This window comes from Nicotiana tomentosiformis, chromosome 5 (genome assembly GCF_000390325.3).
Source record: "Nicotiana tomentosiformis chromosome 5, ASM39032v3, whole genome shotgun sequence".
Lineage (NCBI taxonomy): Eukaryota > Viridiplantae > Streptophyta > Magnoliopsida > Solanales > Solanaceae > Nicotiana > Nicotiana tomentosiformis.
Window position 1 is genome coordinate 12,116,623 of NC_090816.1, and position 13,582 is coordinate 12,130,204.

The 13,582-nt window shown below is 39.7% G+C and overlaps 1 long non-coding RNA gene across 1 annotated transcript; it reads right to left on the reverse strand.

The window, feature by feature from the left end:
- Positions 1–315: 315 nt before the first annotated feature.
- LOC138910779 (uncharacterized) lies at positions 316–3,822 on the reverse strand. Its single transcript, XR_011415923.1, has 3 exons — positions 3,353–3,822; positions 1,382–1,450; positions 316–560 (listed from the first exon to the last, which is right to left on the reverse strand). It is a non-coding gene; the product is annotated as an uncharacterized lncRNA (long non-coding RNA).
- Positions 3,823–13,582: the final 9,760 nt, after the last annotated feature.

The window sequence follows — 13,582 nt, forward strand, 5'->3', positions numbered from 1 at the left end:
TTCGCACGACAAGGAATCAAAGTAGTGAGATTTTCCTAACAGTTCCATAGCCTCCCGAAGATAAGTACAGACGTCTCCGTACTGATCCGCGGGACTCTAATAAACCGGCTTGTGACTCACGACACCTATTAAGCTAGAGCTCTGATACCAACTTGTCACGACCCAATTCTTCCTCCGTAAGACGTCGTGACGACACCTAGCTTCTACGACTAGGTAAGCCTAAATAAATGCGAAAATAACAAAAATGGAAGTAAAACTTAACAAATATCTGCAACAGGTAACTAAATGACTTGTAACAATGCCGCTTGGCATGTACAATAGCCATCACTCCAGTAATACACAATATTCCCAAAACCCGGAACATCATAAGTCACAAGTTACAGAAGGAAACTAGTATCTCTATACACTAGAGTCTAATAACAAAAGTAAGGAAGGTAAATGACATAGGATGGAATAGAGGGGGACTCCGAGGTCTGCGAACGCGACAGATATACCTTGAAGTCTCTGTACAACAGCAAGCACTCTCAGCTAGTAGCGGGGATAATAAGAAGTACCTGGATCTGTACACAAAACATGTGCAAAAGAGTAGCATGAGTACACCACAACGGTACCCAGTAAGTGCCAAGCCTAACCTCGATCGAGTAGTGACGAGATCAGGTCAGGGCCCTACTGGTATATATATAATAACTAAGACATAATAAAATATTGCAACAAAAATAAGTACTGAAATTTAACAAGAATGAAATCATAACAAGTCAACAGCTCAGTACACAGAAAATAACAACAGGGGATCTCCCAGGATACCGTCCCGTAGTCCCAAACGTAAATGTGCAAAACAGGGGGCGAGATCTACCGGAATACCGTTCCGTAGTCCCAAAGTAAATATGCAAAACAGGAGGATCTCCCGGAATACCGTTCCTTAGTCCCAAAGTAAATATGCAGTACATGGGGATCTCCCAGAATACCGCTCCGTAGACTCAAAGTAAATATGAAGTACATGGGGATCTCCCGGAATACCGTTCCGTAGTCCCAAAGTAAATATACAACCAAACAATAGAATTCAATAGTTACAGCATGAAATTCTACAGTTCAACCTAAGTACCAGTTAAGGAAAAACAGGTAAATTCACTAAACATGCTGCACGTAGTTCAAGTAAACAGTTAGGGCAAGTAGGCATGCTATTCTAATCTAGTAGGATACTACACATGCTGATGAAACTCAAATAAGAATGAAATCAGGTTATTACATAGTAAAAAAATCGGGTTTTTACACAATTAGCCTGTGTACGTACTCGTCACCTCACGTACACGACGCTCATATATCAAAAACAGTACAAATCCTAAGGGAATTTCCCCCACACAAGGTTAGGCAAGCCACTTACCTCGAACCAAGCTCAATCAATCGGTAACAATGTCTTTTCCACGAATATCCGACTCTGAATGGCCCAAATCTAGCAAAAAATAATTGCATATCATAAATACAACCATAATAGACTCATCTAATTAATGAAATCAATATTTAACAAAAATTCTGAAATTCTCCCTAACAAGTCGACCCGGGCACACGTCTCGGAATCAGGCAAAAATTATAAAATTCGAAAGCCCATTCACTCACGAGTCCTACCATACCAAATTTACTAAAATTCGACACCAAATGGTCCTTCAAATCCACAATTCAAACTTTCGAAATCCCTAGCCTCAAACTCCCAAATTCCACCTTAAATACACACTAACTAGGTGAAAAAATAAATGGGGAAATAAGATTATTGATCAAAAATAAGCACAAGGGATTTATCTCAAGAAATGCCTCAAAAGTGCTCTAAAAAATCGCCCTAAACCAAGTTTGCAAAGTCCAAAATGACAAAAATCACGAAACCCTTCGGTTTTAATCACTGCACAGGCATTTCCGCACCTGCGGAGCTTGGGCTCGCACCTGCGCGCCCGCTGGTGCGAAAAATATGGGTGCAACTGCAAAAACGACTAACCTTGGCTGCCTCCGCTTCTGCGCTATCGCAAGTGTGGAGAAACCATCGCACCTGCGACCTCTGCTGATCTCCACCCCTTCTGTACCTGCGCTCAACCTACCACACATGCGGCCTCGCACCTGCGGCTAATACCCTCGCAGGTGCGATCATACCAGCAAAAGACCAAACTTCAGAAATTTCTCAACTTCCATTCCAAGTCCGTTAACCACCCGAAACTCACCCGAGGCCCCCGGGACCTCAACCAAACATACCAACCAATCCTAAAATACCATACGAACTTAGTCGAGCCCTCAAACCACATCAAACAATGCTAAAATCACAAATCATCCTCCGATTCAAACTTAAATAACTTGAAACTTCCAAATTTGACAACCGATGTCGAAACCAACCAAACCACGTCCGATTGACCCTAAATTTTGCACACAAGTCATATTCAACATTATGGACCTACTCCAACTTCCAGAATCGGAATCTGACCCCGATATCAAAAAGTCCACTGCCGGTCAAAATCTCCAAAAATTCGACTTTCGCCATTTCAAGTCTAAATAAGCTATGGACCTCCAAAACACAATCCGGACATGCCCCTAAACCCAAAATCACCTAACCAAGTTAACGGAACCGACAAAATATCATTCCGGAGTCGTCTTCATACAGTTCCAACTACGGTCTAAATCCTAAGGCTTAAGCTCCCGTTTTAGGGACTAAGTATCTCGGAACACTGCAAAAACCAAAGCGAAGCCTCCCGACAAGTCACAATAGCATAAATAGATGCGGGGGAACCAATAAATAGGGAATTTGGGCTATTACTTTCAAAACGACCGACCGAATCGTTAGACTAACAGCTTGAGATGTTCCCCAACTACAACCAAGTGTCTAAATGAAAATTATTGGATAATTCATGGGTAGAGGCAACGAGTGTGAACGATACAAGCTCCTAATAACATCCATTATTTGATTAATACAAAATTAAAGTATAAAGTAAAGGCTCGAGTGTACAAAAAAGACCTCACCGTTTAAGAAGTAACCATAAAAACGAAGGAACCCACTATTTAATTTTTTATTTCTCTAATTTACTCGGCCTTTTATACCTAGGAGGATGTGTGATGAGACCTCTATTTACTGTTGCTCCTACAATCATTTGATATATATTTTATAATTCACTACAACAAAACAGGCCAGCTGAACTAGTTTTCAAAGCATATAGCGGCGGTTCAAACCGCACCGTCACAAACAACAATTAACTTTCGGATTGTTGAGATTAGGAAAGGAGTCGAACAAGATCAAACAAGAAAAATGAATTCCGTAGAAATTTCAGAGAAGCAAAGGTTTAGACTAAAGTAAAAAAGAAAAAATTCAGAGAAAATTAACCTGATGGCCGACAGTCATTGGGAGATAAGGGATTAGTCAGGAATGCAACTTGTCCACCGGTAACAAACAACAAATGCAAATTTGTTGAAGAGAAAACAAAAATAAGCAACTGTTGCAATTTTGGAAATCCCCAATTTTTAAACCGAGGTCAAAATCTTACTTGTCACAAATTCTACGAATTATCTATGATTTGAGGCATGAAATTACATTGAATCAACGCAAATATTGGAGAACGGCTCATTTGAATTCCCAAATTCCTCAACTTTGAACCGATGGGGGTTTCAGCTTCTGATCGATGAGAGTTTCCTCTCTTTCTTTGACTTTCCTGTTGAGTTTTTTATTTAAGATGAAATAGTCTTAAAATGAGGGTGAATGGGAAATGGAGGAAAAATAAAATTTTTGAGTAAAATTTTAAGTTTTCCCCTCTTGACAATGAGACATTGTCCCATATTGAAAGAGGAAAAGATTATTGGTGGGTATATATATAATTTCTCTTCTTGTAGCTCTTAAAGAGTTAAGAAGAAAGCAAGCCTCACGCCGTCGTCGTCGTCGCTCGTATATCGACTCAGTTTACTTATAGCACAAGCTATATCTGGTCGTGTACAATTCATGATATACATTAAGCATCCCAACACATGAGCATAATCCAATTGTGATATGCTTTGGCCTTTATTCTTTACTAATGCAAGATTCACGTCAATTGGAGTCTTAGCAACTTTAAAGCTCAAGTGCTTGTATTTTTCAAGTACTGTCTTAATATAATGAGATTGTGACAATGGCAGACCTTGAGGAGTCTTATGGATCTTAATTCCCAGAATTAAATAAGTAACTCCCAAGTCTTTCATATCAAACTTGCTATTGAGCATACGCTTAGTAGCATTTATGTTGGCAATGTCATTACCCATTATCAGCATATCATCCACATATAGGCAAACAATGACTATGTGATTTGGAACATTTTTAATGTACACACATTTATCACATTCATTTATCTTAAAACTATTTGACAACATTGTTTGGTCAAATTTCGCATGCCATTGTTTGGGTGCTTGTTTTAGTCTGTAAAGAGACTTAACAAGTCTACATACCTTTTTTTCTTTACCTGGAACCACAAACCCTTCAGATTGTTCCATGTAAATATTTTCCTCCAACTCTCCATTTAAGAAGGCCGTCTTAACATCCATTTGATAAATTTCAAGACCATACACTACAGCTAATGCTACTAATATCCGTATGGACGTAATTCTTGTAACTGGAGAGTATGTATCAAAGTAGTCTAGACCTTCCCGTTGTCTATACCCTTTGACTACGAGTCTTGCCTTGAATTTATCAATAGTGCCATCATTTTTGATTTTTCTCTTAAAAATCCATTTAGAACCCAAAGGTTTATTTCCAGGAGGAAGATCAACCAATTCCCATGTATGGTTGTTCAATATGGATTCTATTTCACTATTGACTGCCTCTTTCCAAAACAATAATTCCGAAGAAGTTATAGCTTCTTTAAATGTTTGAGGCTCATTCTTCAATAAGAAAGTTACAAAATCTGGTCCAAATGAAGTAGAAGTTCTTTGACGTTTACTACGTCTTGGATCCTCCTGATTATATGTATTTTCTTTTGTTTCTTCCCGAGGTCGTTTAGATCCTTCATCAAACGACTCACATTCCTTTTTATACGGATATATATTTTCAAAGAACTCTGCATTATCTGATTCTATAACTGTATTATTATGAATGTCGGAATTTTTTGATTTATGAATCAGAAATCGATATGCTTTACTATTTGTCGCATATCCTATGAAAACACAATCAACGGTTTTTGGTCCTATCTTTACCCTTTTGGGTTTAGGAACTTGCACTTTTGCCAAACACCCCCACACTTTAAAATAATTCAAGTTGGACTTTCTTCCTTTCCATTTTTCATATGGAATGGATTGTGTTTTGCTATGGGTCACTCGATTTAATATTCGATTAGCCGTAAGAATGGCTTCCCCACAAGTTCTGTGGCAAACCAGAACTTATCAACAACGCGTTCATCATCTCCTTTAATGTGCGATTCTTTCTTTCCGCAATCCCATTAGATTGGGGCGTGTAAGGGGCTGTTGTTTGATGAATAATTTCATATTCTAAACATATTTCTTCAAAAGGAGATTCATATTCACCACCCCTATCACTTCTTATCATTTTTACTTTCTTGTTAAGTTGCATTTCAACTTCATTTTTATATTGCCTGAATGCGTCTATTGCTTCATCTTTACTATTCAGTAAGTAAATATAGCAATATTGAGTACCATCGTCAATAAAAGTTATGAAATACTTTTTTCCACCACGAGATGGTATTGACTTCATGTCACAAATATCTGTGTGAATTAAGTCTAAAGGATTTGAATTCCTTTCAACTGACTTATAAGGATGTTTAACATACCTAGATTCCACACATGTTTGACATTTTGATTTTTCGCATTCAAACTTAGGCAGTACTTCCAAGTTAATCATTTTTCGCAAGGTTTTATAATTGACATGACCCAAATGCACATGCCATAAATCATTTGACTCAAGTAAGTAAGAAGAAGCTGAAATATTATTATTATTTTTCACAACCATTATATTCAGATTGAAAAGGCCCTCGGTGAGGTAACCTTTTCCTACAAATATTTCATTTTTACTTATGACAACCTTGTCGGACACAAAAACGCACTTAAAACCGTGCTTAACAAGAAGTCCAGTAGAGACTAAATTCTTTCTCATTTCGGGAACATGAAGGACATTGTTCAAAGTCATGACCTTGCCAGAAGTCATTTTTAGAAATACCTTCCCATATCCTTCAACTTTTGCTGTTGAAGCATTTCCCATATAAACTGTCTCTCCGGGTTCAGCAAGAGCATAGGTAGCAAAAGCCTCTCTAACTGCACAAACATGGCGAGTGGCTCCTGAATCAAACCACCACAGTTTAGGATTTCCCACCAAGTTACATTCAGAGAGCATGGCACACAAGTTATCAACATCATCATGGTTTACTACCATGTTTGCTTGACCCCTTTTCTTGTCTTTCTTCGGAGCACGACACTCCGTAGATTTGTGTCCGGTTTTCCCACAGTTGTAGCAGTTTCCACTGAACCGCTTCTTGCTTGGGTTGTATTTCGGACCAGAAGCCTTCTTCCTCTTTTTGTTAGCTTCAACAATATTTGCTCCCATTATTGTTGAATTTCCACGGCCTCTCCTTTCAGCAGCTTTATTGTCCTCTTCGATTCTCAACCGAACAATGAGATCTTCAAGGGACATTTCCTTTCGTTTGTGTTTCAAATAATTTTTGAAGTCCTTCCACAATGGAGGCAACTTCTCAATCATTGCTGCTACTTGGAATGCTTCATTGATGACAAGACCTTCACCAAGTAGATCATGAATAATCACTTGCAATTCCTGGACTTGGGTAATAACAGACTTGCTATCTATCATTTTGTAGTCCAAAAATTTTGCGGCAATGAATTTCTTCATCCCGGCATCTTCAGTTTTATATTTCTTTTCAAGCGCATTCCACAATTCTTTTGATGTCTCCACGCCACTGTATACATTATACAGATTATCTTCCAGTCCGCTAAGAATATAATTCTTGCACAAAAAATCAGAATGCTTCCACACGTCAATCACGACAAAGGGATTATGCTCGTGTATTGGGATGCTTAATGTATATCATGAATTGTACACGACCAGACATAGCTTGTGCTATAAGTAAACTGAGTCGATATACGAGCAATCCAGGCCAATCTCATTGGATGGCAATGAAACGAGTTTTGGGATATTTAGAACATACCCAGAACTTTGAATTGCACTACAGTAATTTCCCTGCGGTGATTGAGGGATACTGTGATGCAAATTGGATCACCGGTTCAACTGATTCTAAGTCCACGAGTGGATATGTATTCACTATTGGTGGAGGAGCGGTATCTTGGAAGTCGTCCAAACAAACATGTATTGCCCGCTCTACAATGGAGGCTGAATTCATAGCCTTAGATAAAGCCGGTGAAGAAGCTGAATGGCTCCGGAATTTCTTGGAAGACATTCCATTTTGGCCCAAACCGTTGGCACCAATATGCATACATTGTGATAGTCAAGCGGCAATTGGAAGGGCTGGGAGCGTTATGTATAACGGTAAATCTCGTCATATACGACGAAGACATAAAACCGTTAGGCAATTACTCTCTAGAGGAATTATCATGATTGACTATGTAAAGTCAAGTGATAATATGTCGGATCCACTTACAAAAGGCCTAACTAGAGAGGTAGTTGAGAAATCATCAAGGGGAATGGGGCTATGGCCGAGAACAAGTCATTGTGGCGGTAACTCTACCTAGAAGACTGGAGATCCCAAGATCTAGGTTCAAGGAGATCAAACAAAGTCATTAATGACGGTTCAACATTGTCAAATAAAATTTTAGTCCATTCTCGTGATGAGACAATGTTCAGTACCAAGGATAAAGCATTAAGGCTTTTTAATGATTTCTAAATTTGATACGGGGTATATCAAATAGTGTATCTACAGGATGACACGTTTAGGAATCACCTATGTAAGTGTGAAGTGTTAGCCGCTTCAAGGAGAACTTTATAAGGCCAGTTATCTATGCACTTATGAAACCAAGCGGTGTTCATGGCTAAAACAAACACAACAATGAGAACCAAAGATGGTTAAGGGTTGATTGTGTGACTTATGGTTGTCTAGGTATACACCAAAGATCGACAGTTCAAAGATATCAAATCTACCGATTGACCGAGTATATCCGACATAAGTTTACTACGGAAAGTTCAAAGGGAAACCTACTTATCCAGATGCGATTAATCCTTGCTTGCAAATCACACAGTTTTTCCATGCATACTTCCGTGATATAGCCATTCCCCATTCATGTGGGGGATTGTTGAGGTTTTTATTTAAGATGAAATAGTCTTAAAATGAGGGTGAATGGGAAATGGAGGGAAAATAAAAATTTTAAGTAAAATTTTAAGTTTTCCCCTCTTGACAATGAGACATTATCCCATATTGGAAGAGAAAAAGATTATTGGTGGGCATATATATAATTGCTCTTCTTGTAGCTCTTAAAGAGTTAAGAAGAAAGCAAGCCTCGCGCCGTCGTCGTCGTCGCTCGCTCGGCTCGGCTTCGGATTTAGATTTGGATTTGGATTTGGTCAAATGATCGATTGATTGATTAATTTTTTGGACCAAATTTATTTGTTAATAGTAAATATTAACGTAAGATTATCTGCATTTGTAACGGATATGTTCCAATCCGTGTATTGACCACAAGCTGCAATAGCAGCCGCCTAATGCTCTTCCCACCATGGCCAAGTGCTTGCTCCACAAACAAGCTAGTGCATGCTCCACCATGGAGGATGGATGGTCGTTCATCTTCAAAGCTGGCTGCTATAAATATGTGCAGCAGCTGTTGAAGAAAGACACAACACCAACACAAAAGCCTGAAAAACGTTGGCTATACATTGCACTCCCTCCTCTCAGCATTTCCATACGATTTTCTGAGTTTCTGCTCCTTTGTTCTGCATTGTTTTAACTTCAAACAAAGCAACTGTAAGTGTGATTTGCTACCGAACTTTGTGTTCGCTGAAACACTGGGGTTTGAAGTACCGCTACACCAGTGTGTGATTCGTTCTATCCTGGGAGGAAATAATCCATAACCTTGGGTACTAGGAGGGGATTAAATTCCTTAAGGAAACACTGTGAATTCAGTGGGCTCGAATTAATTACTATTTCATTACGATAACTTATATTTTCCAGAATTATTATTTACAAATACAGCAATATTGTCGGGACTAGCATTTCCCTCTTTCGAAAAATAATTGAATTTCCCTCCATTTTTTTATTTCCCTATTTTCTTTTGCGAAGAAAATATTAAAAAGACTAGGCATACAACTCAAAGGCCTAAATGATTTTTAATAGAAATGAGTATACATGTATCAATCCAAGTTTCACTTTAATATCTTATCTAAATATTAAACTTTGACTTAACTTTTTTCTTAAGCGAATATTCGAATTTTTTTTGTAAGAAAATATAATATTATATACAGATTAATCTAATTTTTATTAAATATTTTTATCAAAACATTCTTTTAGAGAACTGCATCTGGATATAAGTAATTTGTGTTTGCATAATTCATTTGAAAAATTCTATTTTTAATACTTAAATATATTGTATTTGATCAATCTTTTGAAAGAGCGTTTGAGTGTCAAATTATAAAGAAGACAGTATTAAGGTCCACTTTACTATTAGTATGACAAATATTGTCTCCCGCCTTCTTTTGTATTATTATATTATCTAAAAGACCACAATAAGATCAAATACTGTAGAGAGTTAACTATGTAATATGCATATTAGCAATCATAATATTATTATTTTCAACAAATAAATGTCAAAAGCTTAAGCAACATTTTCAATGGCATAAGTTTAACATTAAAAGTATGTAGGGGGTGGAAGGTGTATATGGGTGAACTGGGGGTTAGCACACATCCCGAGTTTCCGGTGAGTCAAACGAAGTATGAATGTATGAGATAGAGACAGAATCAGAGAACTCCTTGAATTGAGGCCGGAACGGGGTGCTCGCCACCGGGCCTAACAAGACAACACCCCCTGAACCCGAAACGAGCTCCAAAACCTCGTAAATCCCGACAAACGGCTACACACGACTAACAGAGGACCGTGATATCCGCACCCAATCGGATATTAAGGCGCGGATCTCGCCCGATGTCGGTAGTGTATTAGTGATTGACGTACAAGGAGAATTTTTACCTTTTGTAGAATTGTACTAGGGATAAAACTCCCCTGCTATAAAATGAAAAGCTTTTTATTCAGTAGACACATTGTAACACGTATATCAAGGCAATACAAATTTATTTCTATACTTTTAGCTATTGAAAAGTTCTTATTTTAATCATAGTTCTTCATACACATTTGGCTTCGAATTGAGGGTCCGGTCAAGGGCAACACTATTGTTCAGCTTAAATTCGAGCTTGGACTCAATGTCACAACTAGTTTGATTATTTATTTTATCTTTAATACGTTTGTCTAACATTTTGATTACTTGTGTTGAATCAATCCACATATCCTTAAAACCGCGCACAAATTTAATCGTTATCCGTTTTAAGGGTAAACAGTTTGGCGCCCACCGTGGGGCTAAGGATAATAGTGGTGGTTTGATACAAATCTACATAACACATTCTATTTTACACTTGTTCTTTAAGGTCTTAATTTTAGGTCAGTTTAAAAAATATCAAATTCTGAGTCTGCTCACTTTAACGTTGAGGTTGAGTTTGACCATCATGGCGAAAACAACAATCTGATACCTAGCAATGAAATGCCCCTGCTGATCCCAATAGAGTCCCAGTTGCACACCCAGTCGATGCTAACTCGTATGTGGTCATCGACACCAACATGCCTACCGACCCCGAGAACAATGTTTGCGGAGGAGCCCGACCAATGACTCGAGGAGCGCCCAAAGGCGAAGGCGACGGGGTCAGTATATGATTGATTTTAGTAATGTTGCAGGCTCAACATGCGGCGATAGCGCAACTACAAAATCAAAGTCGCGCCCCCAGTAGAGTTAAGCCCGAACCATCCTGGGAAACACCCGAAGAAATGAGCAAATCACCGAAAGGCCGGGTAAAGCTGACTCCGGTGTCAGCTACGAAGTGATGAAAATGCTTGAAGTGATGAAAAAGGTGGAGACATATAATTCTCGGGTCAATCAAATCCCAGGAGCGTCCGATATGGAAAGGCCCAGACTCTAAGAAATTTGTCCAAAAGCCTTTTTCTCCGAGTGCGGCACCAAAGCTAATCCCGAAGAGGTTTCATATGCCCGATATTCCAAAATACAATAAAACCACGTATCCGAATGAGCATGTGACCTCCTACACATGCGCCATCAAAGGTAACGACTTGGAAGACGACAAAATCGAGTCAGTATTATTAAAGAAGTTCGGGGAAACTATGTCAAAAGGAGCAATGATATGGTACCACAACTTGCCCCCAAATTTCATTGATTCATTTGCTATGCTCGCGGATGCTTTTTTAAAGTCTCATGCCATAGCCATCATGGTCGAGACCAGAAAATCAGACATTTTCAAGGTTAAGCAAAGAGACAACGAGATGATCAGGGAGTTCGTGTCAAGGTTTCAAATGGAACGGATGGACTTGCCTCCGGTTGTGGATAATTGGGCCGTTCAGGAATTCACTCAAGGACTTAACCCCCGAAGATCCTTGTCTTCGCAGCAGCTGAAACAAAATTTGGTAGAGTACTCGATGATAACTTGGGCCGACGTCCACAACAGGTACCATTCAAAAATTAGAGTCGGGGACGACTAACTCGGAGCCCTTTCTGGGTCCGTTTATCCCATCAAAACTAACGACATACCTAAGAGATTCGTCGATCAGGAATCTAGGCCGGTTCGAGATTGGTATCAACATTACAATGCAGATCGGAGGGGAAACGGTGCTGGGCATAACCCCACAAGGAACGAGAAAAGAAGGACCATGGGACCAATAGCTGAGGTCTGATGAGCAATAATGGTTTTGACATGCCGCTTGAGGGAAGAGAAGCACCAAGATTATCATATTATAACTTCAACATTGAAGCAGCCATCATCGTATCGGCCATTGGGCGCATCAAGGAAACCAAGTGGCCTCGACCATTGCAGTCCGATCCTACCTAAAGAGATCCTAACATGATGTGTAAGTAGCATGGAACTCATGGCCACAGGACCGAGGACTGGCGACAATTGAGAGAAGAAGTTTCCCGGTTGTTTAATAACGGGCACCTCCGAGAGTTTCTCAGTGATCGAGCCAAAAACCACTTAAGGAACAGGGACTCCAACAAACAGACCGAACAAGAAGAACCTCAACACGCCATCAACATGATCATTGGAGGGGTCGATGTCCCCCAGGGACCAATTATAAAGCACACTAAAGTATCCATTACGAGGGAAAAGTGCACTCGAGATTACATCCCAGAGGGAACCATTTCGTTCAGCGGCGAGGATGCCGATGGTATCGTATAACCTCATAATGATGCACTAGTGATATCCGTACTTATCAATAAATTTTGAGTTAAATGTATGTTGATTGATCCAGACAGCTCGGCCAACATCATCAGATCGGGGGTCGTAGAGCATTTGGGGTTACAAGATCAAATAGTGCCGGCGGTCCAGGTGTTGAACGGGTTTAACATGGCGTGCGAAACTACTAAAGGAGAAATAACCCTGCCAATGTATACCACCGGGATGATTCAAGATACAAAATTCTATGAGATCAAAGGGGACATGAGACCTTATTCGGAAGGCCATGGGTTCACAACATGAGGGCAGTACCCTCAACATTACACCAGGAACTGAAGTTCCTTACGCCGAAAGGAATCAAGCCGGTCTACAGAGAGAAACCAGCCGCATAGGAAATGTTCGCAGTCAGTGAGGTGATCCCAATGCCCGTGGTCTCGACGTCAAAGAACACGGAGCTGACCAGGAAGGAAGAAATTAAATAGCAACCACCGATACCGGCCCCGACCGAACCATAAGAGTGAGAAATAGGCGAGGAGGAGGATTACGGAGTTCCTAGGACACTCATTGCTCCCGATGATTCCGATGGCACCAAATCGACGGTCGAGGAGCTAGAGAAAGTCATATTGATCGAACACTTGCCCGATAAGAAGGTATACATGGCATGACGTTAACTCCCGAGCTCAGGAAAAAAACTCATTGAATTTCTTATAGCTAACATAGATTGTTTCGCTTGGTCCTATCTTGACATGACAAGGATCCCGCCGTAGGTAACCACTCATAAGCTGAGTTTGGACCCGAAGTTCCATCCGGTTAAGCAGAAAAAGAGATCGCAGTCTGAGGTCAAGCACGCATTCATCAAGGACGAGGTATCTAAACGCCTTAAAATAGGATTTATTTGGGAAGTTAAGTACCCAGACTGGTTAGCCAATGTAGTGGTAGTACCTAAGAAAGGAAATAAGCTAAGAATGTGTATGGAATATAAAGATATGAACAAGGCATGCCCTAAGGATTCTTTTACTTTGCCTAACATCGATTTGATGATCAATGCGACGTCCGGGCACGAGATACTCAGTTTTCGTGACGCCTATTACGGGTACAACCAAATTCGGATGGACCCGAGCGATCAAGAGAAGACATCCTTTATCACTAAATTCGGCACCTATTGTTATAACATAATGCCA